The sequence below is a fragment of the Triticum aestivum genome, chromosome 3B (genome assembly GCF_018294505.1).
Source record: "Triticum aestivum cultivar Chinese Spring chromosome 3B, IWGSC CS RefSeq v2.1, whole genome shotgun sequence".
Classification (NCBI taxonomy): domain Eukaryota; kingdom Viridiplantae; phylum Streptophyta; class Magnoliopsida; order Poales; family Poaceae; genus Triticum; species Triticum aestivum.
The window spans coordinates 75,630,632-75,640,801 of NC_057801.1; positions in this window are offsets into that span (position 1 = coordinate 75,630,632).

The following is a 10,170-nucleotide window of genomic DNA, read 5'->3' on the forward strand; positions in this document are numbered from 1 at the left end:
CACTCAGTTTCAGGCTTAGGTCCAGACTTGGGTTTCTTCTCTTGAGCAGCAACTTGCTTGTCGTTCTTTTTGAAGTTCCCTTTTCTTCCCTTTGCCCTTCTTCTTGAAACTGGTGGTTTTGTTAACCATCAACACTTGATGCTCCTTCTTGATTTCTACCTCCGCAGCTTTCAGCATTGCGAAGAGCTCGGGAATAGTCTTGTTCATCCCTTGCATATTATAGTTCATCACGAAGCTCTTGTAGCTTGGTGGCAGTGATTGGAGAATTCTGTCAATGACACTATCATCAGGAAGATTAACTCCCAGTTGAATCAAGTGATTATTATACCCAGACATTTTGAGTATGTGTTCACTGACAGAACTATTCTCCTCCATCTTGCAGCTATAGAACTTATTGGAGACTTCATATCTCTCAATCCGGGCATTTGCTTGAAATATTAACTTCAACTCCTGGAACATCTCATATGCTCCATGACGTTCAAAACGTCGTTGAAGACCCGGTTCTAAGCCGTAAAGCATGGCACACTGAACTATCGAGTAGTCATCAGCTTTGCTCTGCCAGACGTTCTTAACATCGTCAGTTGCATCAGCAGCAGGCCTGGCACCCAGCGGTGCTTCCAGGACGTAACTTTTCTGTGCAGCAATGAGGATAATCCTCAGGTTACGGACCCAGTCCGTGTAATTGCTACCATCATCTTTCAACTTTGCTTTCTCAAGGAACGCATTAAAATTCAACGGAACAACAGCACGAGCCATCTATCTACAAACAAACATAGACAAGCAAAATACTATCAGGTACTAAGTTCATGATAAATTTAAGTTCAATTAATCATATTACTTAAGAACTCCCACTTAGACAGACATCTCTCTAGTCATCTAAGTGATCACGTGATCCAAATCAACTAAACCATGTCCGATCATCACGTGAGATGGAGTAGTTTCAATGGTGAACATCGTTATGTTGATCATATCTACTATATGATTCACGCTCGACCTTTCGGTCTCCGTGTTCCGAGGCCATATCTGTATATGCTAGGCTCGTCAAGTATAACCTGAGTATTCCGCGTGTGCAACTGTTTTGCACCCGTTGTATTTGAACGTAGAGCCTATCACACCCGATCATCATGTGGTGTCTCAGCATGAAGAACTTTCGCAACGGTGCATACTCAGGGAGAACACTTCTTGATAATTAGTGAGAGATCATCTTAAAATGCTACCGTCAATCAAAGCAAGATAAGATGCATAAAGGATAAACATCACATGCAATCAATATAAGTGATATGATATGGCCATCATCATCTTGTGCTTGTGATCTCCATCTTCGAAGCACCGTCATGATCACCATCGTCACCGGCGCGACACCTTGATCTCCATCGTAGCATCGTTGTCGTTTACGCCATCTATTGCTTCTACAACTATCGCTACCGCTTAGTGATAAAGTAAAGCAATTACAGGGCGTTTGCATTTCATACAATAAAGCGACAACCATATGGCTCCTGCCAGTTGCCGATAACTTTGGTTACAAAACATGATCATCTCATACAATAAAATATAGCATCACGTCTTGACCATATCACATCACAACATGCCATGCAAAAACAAGTTAGACGTCCTCTACTTTGTTGTTGCAAATTTTTACGTGGCTGCTACGGGCTTAGCAAGAACCGTTCTTACCTACGCATCAAAAACCACAATGATAGTTCGTCAAGTTGGTGCTGTTTTAACCTTCGCAAGGACCGGGCGTAGCCACACTCGATTCAGCTAAAGTGAGAGAGACAGACACCCTCCAGCCACCTTTAAGCACGAGTGCTCGTAACGGTGAAACCAGTCTCGCGTAAGCGTACGCGTAATGTCGGTCCGGGCCGCTTCATCTCACAATACCGCCGAACCAAAGTATGACATGCTGGTAAGCAGTATGACTTGTATCGCCCACAACTCACTTGTGTTCTACTCGTGCAAATAACATCAACGCATAAAACCTAGGCTCGGATGCCACTGTTGGGGAACGTAGTAATTTCAAAAAAATTCCTATGCACACGCAAGATCATGGTGATGATATAGCAACGAGAGGGGAGAGTGTTCGTCCACGTACCCTCATAGACCGTAAGCGAAAGCGTTAGCACAACGCGGTTGATGTAGTCGTACGTCTTCACGATCCGACCGATCCAAGCACCGAACGTATGGGGCCTCCGAGTTCAGCACACGTTCAGCTCGATGACGATCTCCGGCCTTCGATCCAGCCGAGCTCCGGAGATGAGTTCCGTCAGCACAACGGCGTGGTGACGATGATGATGTTCTACCGGCGCAGGGCTTCGCCTAAACTCCGCGACGATATGACCGATGTGGAATATGGTGGAAGGGGGCACCGCACACGGCTAAGGAACGATCCGTAGATCAACTTGTGTGTCTATGGGGTGCCCCCCGCCCCCGTATATAAAGGGGGAGAGGAGGAGGGGGCCGGCCTAAGGGGAGGCGCGCCCTAGGAGGGGGAAACCTACTCCAAGTAGGTTTCCCCCCTCCCTTTCCTAATCCAAGAAGGAGGGGGAAGGAAGGAGTGGGAGAGGGGGAAGGCAAGGGGGGCGCCGCCCCCCCTTCCTTGTCCTATTCGGACTCAAGGGGAGGGGGCGCGCCACTTGCCCTAGCCGGCCCCTCTCTTTCTCCAATAGGGCCCATCAAGGCCCATTACTTCCCGGGGGGGTTCCGGTAACCCTCCGGTTCTCCGGTTTTCTCCGAAAACTCCCAGAACACTTCCGGTGTCCAAATATAGTCATCCAATATATCAATCTTTATGTCTCGACCATTTCGAGACTCCTCGTCATGTCCGTGATCACATCCGGGACTCCGAACAAACTTCGGTACATCAAAACTTATAAACTCATAATAAAACTGTCATCGAAACGTTAAGCGTGCGGACCCTACGGGTTCGAGAACTATGTAGACATGACCTAGAACCATTCTCGGTCAATAACCAATAGCGGGACCTGGATGCCCATATTGGTTCCTACATATTCTACGAAGATCTTTATCTGTCAAACCGCATAACAACATACATTGTTCCCTTTGTCATCAGTATGTTACTTGCCCGAGATTCGATCGTCGGTATCCAATACCTAGTTCAATCTCGTTACCGGCAAGTCTCTTTACTCGTTACGTAATACATCATTCCGTAACTAACTCATTAGCTACATTGCTTGCAAGGTTTATAGTGATGTGCATTACCGAGAGGGCCCAGAGATACCTCTCCGACAATCGGAGTGACAAAACCTAATCTCGAAATACGCCAACTCAACATGTACCTTCGGAGACACCTATAGTACTCCTTTATAATCACCCAGTTACGTTGTGACGTTTGGTAGTACCCAAAGTGTTCTCCGGTAAACGGGAGTTGCATAATTCTCATAGTTACAGGAACATGTATAAGTCATGAAGAAAGCAATAGTAGAATACTAAACGATCAAGTGCTAGGCTAACGGGATGGGTCATGTCAATCACATCATTATTCTAATGATGTGATCCCACTAATCAAATGACAACACATGTCTATGGTTAGGAAACATAACCATCTTTGATTAATGAGCTAGTCAAGTAGAGGCATACTAGTGACTATAGTTTTGTCTATGTATTCACACATGTATCATGTTTCCGGTTAATACAATTCTAGCATGAATAATAAACATTTATCATGACATGAGGAAATAAATAATAACTTTATTATTGCCTCTAGGGCATACTTCCTTCAAAAGGATATCAAGGCCTCCTTTTAATAGAGAACCAAAAAAGCATTAACACATAGTGAATACATGAACTCCTCAAACTACGGTCATCACCGGAAATTATGCCGAATACTGTCACTCCGGGGCTTACGGATCACAAAACATAGCAGGTGCATATACCTTGCAAGATCGGATTTAGAACATAGATATAATGGTGATAACATAAACGGTTCAGATCTGAAATCATGGCACCCGTGCCCAAAGTGACAAGCATTAAGCATGGCAAAGTCATATCAACATCAATCTCAGAACATAGTGGATACTAGGGATCAAGCCCTAACAAAACTAGCTCGATTACATGATGAATCTCATCCAACTCCTCACCGACCAGCGAGCCTACGAAGGAATTACTCACCCCGAGTGTGGAGCATCATGGAATTGGCGATGAAGGAGGGGTGGTGATGACGAAGATCGAAGATTCCCCTCTCCGGAGCCCCAAACGGACTCCAGATCCGGCCTCCCAATGAAGAATAGGAGGCATGTATGATAGTAGCAATAGTAATAGTAACTTAACAAGAGCAATATGTGGAAAACTCGTAGGCATTGTATCAAGTGATTCATTGGATGATATTAATCATATAACATCCATAACCTAGGGCGATACAAAACTAGCAGTAGTTCATAAATATAATGTAGGCATGTATTTTTTAAATAGTCATACGTGCTTATGAAAAGAACTTGCATGACATCTTTTGTCCTACCGTCCCATGGCAGCAGGGTCCATAAGGAAACTAAAGGATATCAAGGCCTCCTTTTAATAGAGAACCAAAAAAAGCATTAACACATAGTGAATACATGAACTCCTCAAACTACGGTCATCACCAGAAAGTATGCCGAATACTGTCACTCCGGGGCTTACGGATCACAACACATAGCAGGTGCATATACCTTGCAAGATCGGATTTAGAACATAGATATAATGGTGATAACATAAACGGTTCAGATTTGAAATCATGGCACCCGTGCCCAAAGTGACAAGCATTAAGCATGGCAAAGTCATATCAACATCAATCTCAGAACATAGTGGATACTAGGGATCAAGCCCTAACAAAACTAGCTCGATTACATGATGAATCTCATCCAACTCCCCACCGACCAGCGAGCCTACGAAGGAATTACTCACCCCGAGTGTGGAGCATCATGGAATTGGCGATGAAGGAGGGTTGGTGATGACGAAGATCGAAGATTCCCCTATCCGGAGCCCCAAACGGACTCCAGATCCGGCCTCCCAATGAAGAATAGGAGGCATGTATGACAGTAGCAATAGTAATAGTAACTTAGCAAGAGCAATATGTGGAAAACTCGTAGGCATTGGATCAAGTGATTCATTGGATGATATTAATCATATAACAGCCATAACCTAGGGCGATACAAACTAGCACTGGTTCATAAATATAATGTAGGAATGTATTCCGTAAATAGTCATACGTGCTTATGAAAAGAACTTGCATGACATCTTTTGTCCTACCGTCCCATGGCAGTGGGGTCCATAAGGAAACTAAAGGATATCAAGGCCTCCTTTTAATAGAGAACCAAAAAAAGCATTAACACATAGTGAATACATGAACTCCTCAAACTACGGTCATCACCGGATAGTATGCCGAATACTGTCACTCCGGGCCTTACGGATCACAACACATAGCAGGTGCATATACCTTGCAAGATCGGATTTAGAACACAGATATAATGGTGATAACATAAACGGTTCAGATCTGAAATCATGGCACCCGTGCCCAAAGTGACAAGCATTAAGCATGGCAAAGTCATATCAACATCAATCTCAGAACATAGTGGATACTAGGGATCAGACCCTAACAAAACTAGCTTGATTACATGATGAATCTCATCCAACTCCTCACCGACCAGCGAGCCTACGAAGGAATTACTCACCCCGAGTGTGGAGCTGTTGGGGAACGTAGTAATTTCAAAAAATTTCCTACGCACACGCAAGATCATGGTGATGGTATAGCAACGAGAGGGGAGAGTGTTCGTCCACGTACCCTCGTAGACCGTAAGCGGAAGCGTTAGCACAACGCGGTTGATGTAGTCGTACATCTTCACGATCCGACCGATCCAAGCACCGAACGTACGGGGCCTCCGAGTTCAGCACACGTTCAGCTTGATGACGATCTCCGGCCTCCGATCCAGCCGAGCTCCGGAGATGAGTTCCGTCAGCACGACGGCGTGGTGACGATGATGATGTTCTACCGGCGCAGGGCTTCGCCTAAACTCCGCGACGATATGAACGAGGTGGAATATGGTGGAGGGGGGCACCGCACACGGCTAAGGAATGATCCGTAGATCAACTTGTGTGTCTATGGGGCCCCCCCCGCCCCTGTATATAAAGGAGGGAGGGGGGAGGTGCGGCCGGCCCCTAGGGGTGCACCTGGAGGAGTCCTACTCTCACCGGGAGTAGGACTCCCCCTTCTTGCCTTGGTGGAGAAGGAAAGGGGGGAGGGGAAAGAGGAAAGGGGGGCGCCGCCCCCCCTTTCTTGTCCTATTCGGACTAGGGGGGAGGGGGCGCGCGGCCTGCCCTGGCCGGCCCTGCTTTTCCCCCTCTTGGCCCACTAAGGCCCTTTATCCCCCGGGAGAGTTCCGGTAACCCCCCGGTGTTCCGGTAAAATCCCGATTTCACCCGGAACCATTCCGATGTCCAGACATAGGCTTCCAATATATCAATCTTTATGTCTCGACTATTTCGAGACTCCTCGTCATGTCCGTGATCATATCCGGGACTCCGAACAACCTTCGGTACATCAAAACTTATAAACTCATAATAAAACTATCATCGTAACGTTAAGCGTGCGGACCCTACGGGTTCGAGAACTATGTAGACATGACCTAGAACCATTCTCGGTCAATAACAAATAGCGGGACCTGGATGCCCATATTCGTTCCTACATATTCTACGAAGATCTTTATCGGTCAAACCGCATAACAACATACGTTGTTCCCTTTGTCATCGGTATGTTACTTGCCCGAGATTTGATCGTCGGTATCCAATACCTAGTTCAATCTCGTTACCGGCAAGTCTCTTTACTCGTTCTATAATATATCATCTTATAACTAACTCATTAGTTACAATGCTTGCAAGGCTTAGGTGATGAGTATTACCGAGAGGGCCCAGAGATACCTCTTCGACAATCGGAGTGACAAAACCTAATCTCGAATTATGCCAACCCAACATGTACCTTCGGAGACACCTGTAGAGCACCTTTATAATCACCCAGTTACGTTGTGACGTTTGGTAGCACACAAAGTGTTCCTCCGGTAAACGGGAGTTGCATAATCTCATAGTTGTAGGAACTTTGTATAAGTCATGAAGAAAGCAATAGCAGTATACTAAACGATCAAGTGCTAGGCTAACGGAATGGGTCATGTCAATCACATCATTCTCCTAATGATGTGATCCCATTAATCAAATGACAACACATGTCTATGGTTAGGAAACATAACCATCTTTGATTAATGAGCTAGTCAAGTAGAGGCATACTAGTGACTATATGTTTGTTTATGTATTCACACATGTATCATGTTTCCGGTTAATACAATTCTAGCATGAATAATAAACATTTATCATGATATGAGGAAATAAACAATAACTTTATTATTGCCTCTAGGGCATATTTCCTTCAGTCTCCCACTTGCACTAGAGTCAGTAATCTAGATTACATAGTGATGATTCTAACACCCATGGAGTCTTGGTGTTGATCATGTTTTGCTCGTGAGAGAGGCTTAGTCAACGGGTCTGCAACATTCAGATCCGTATGTATCTTGCAAATCTCTATGTCTCCCACTTGGACTTGGTCCCGAATGGAATTGAAGCGTCTCTTGATGTGCTTGGTCCTCTTGTGAAATGTGGATTCCTTTGCCAAGGCAATTGCACCAGTATTGTCACAGAAGATTTTCATTGGTCCCGATGCACTAGGTATGACACCTAGATCGGAAATGAACTCCTTCATCCAGACTCCTTCATTAGCTGCTTCTGAAGCAGCTATGTACTCCGCTTCACATGTAGATCCCGCCACGACGCTTTGTTTAGAACTGCACCAACTTACAGCTCCACCGTTTAAAAACACGTATCCGGTTTTCTATTTAGAATCGTCCGGATCAGTGTCAAAGCTTGCATCGACGTAACCATTTACGACTAGCTCTTTGTCACCTTCATATACGAGAAACATATCGTTAGTCCTTTTCAGGTATTTTAGGATGTTCTTGACCGCTGTCCAGTGATCCACTCCTGGATTACTTTGGTACCTTCCTGCCAAGCTTATTGCTAAGCATACGTCAGGTCTGGTACACAGCATTGCATACATGATAGAGCCTATGGCTGAAGCATAGGGAACATTTTTCATTTTATCTCTATCTTCTGCTGTGGCCGGGCATTGAGTTTGACTCAACTTCTCACCTTGTAGCACAGGCAAGAATCCTTTCTTTGCCTGATCCATTTTGAACTTTTTCAAAATTTTGTCAAGGTATGTGCTTTGTGAAAGTCCTATTAAGCGTCTTGATCTATCTCTATAGATCTTGATGCCCAATATGTAAGCAGCTTCACCGAGGTCTTTCATTGAAAAACTTTTATTCATGTATCCCTTTATGCTATCCAGAAATTCTATATCATTTCCAATTAATAATATGTCATCTACATATAAAACTAGAAATGCTACAGAGCTCCCACTCACTTTCTTGTAAATAAAGGCTTCTCCAAAAGTCTGTATAAAACCATATGCTTTGATCACACTATCAAAGCGTTTATTCCAACTCCGAGATGCTTGCAACAGTCCATAAATGGAACGCTGGAGCTTGCACACTTTGTTAGCACCTTTTGGATCAACAAAACCTTCTGGCTGCATCATATACAACTCTTCTTCTAGAAATCCATTCAAGAATGCAGTCTTGACATCCATTTGCCAAATTTCATAATCATGAAATGCAGCAATAGCTAACATGATTCGGACAGACTTAAGCATCGCTATGGGTGAGAAAGTCTCGTCGTAGTCAACCCCTTGAACTTGTCGAAAACCTTTTGCAACAAGTTGAGCTTTATAGACAGTTACATTACCAGCAGCGTCAGTCTTCTTCTTAAAGATCCATTTATTCTCAATGGCTTGCCGATCATCGGGCAAGTCAACCAAAGTCCATACTTTGTTTTCATACATGGATCCCATCTCAGATTTCATGGCCTCTAGCCATTTTGCGGAATTTGGGCTCATCATCGCTTCCTCATAGTTCGTAGGTTCATCATGGTCAAGTAACATGACTTCTAGAATAGGATTACAGTACCACTCTAGTGCGGATCTTACTCTGGTAGACCTACAGGTTCAGTAGAAACTTGATCTGAAGTTTCATGATCAATATCATTAGCTTCCTCACTAATTGGTGTAGTCGTCACAGGAACCGGTTCTCATGATGAACTACTTTCCAATAAGGGAGTATATACAGTTATCTCATCAAGTTCTACTTTCCTCCCACTCACTTCTTTCGAGAGAAACTCCTTCTCTAGAAAGGATCCATTCTTAGCAACGAATGTCTTGCCTTCGGATCTGTAATAGAAGGTGTACCCAACAGTCTCTTTTGGGTATCCTATGAAGAAACATTTCTCCGATTTGGGTTCGAGCTTATCTGGTTGAAGTTTCTTCACATAAGCATCGCAACCCCAAACTTTAAGAAACAACAACTTTGGTTTCTTGCCAAACCACAGTTCATAAGGCGTCGTCTCAACGGATTTTGATGGTGCCCTATTTAACGTGAATGCGGCCGTCTCTAAAGCATAACCCCAAAACGATAGCGGTAAATGGGTAAGAGACATCATAGATCGCACCATATCAAGTAAAGTACGATTATGACGTTCGGACACACCATTTCGTTGTGGTGTTCCGGGTGGCGTGAGTTGCGAAACTATTCTGCATTGTTTCAAATGTAAACCAAACTCGTAACTCAAATATTCTCCTCCATGATCAGATCGTAGAAACTTTATTTTCTTGTTACGATGATTTTCCACTTCACTCTGAAATTCTTTGAACTTTTCAAATGTTTCAGACTTGTGCTTCATTAAGTAGATATACCCATATCTGCTCAAATCATCTGTGAAGGTGAGAAAATAACGATATCCGCCACGAGCCTCAACATTCATTGGACCACATACATCTGTATGTATGATTTCCAACAAATCTGTTGCTCTCTCCATAGTACCGGAGAACTGTGTTTTAGTCATCTTGCCCATGAGGCACGGTTCGCAAGTACCAAGTGATTCATAATCAAGTGATTCCAGAAGTCCATCAGTATGGAGTTTCTTCATGCGTTTTACACCGATATGACCTAAACGGCAGTGCCACAAATAAGTTGCACTATCATTATCAATTCTGCATCTTTTGGCTTCAACATTATGAATATGTGT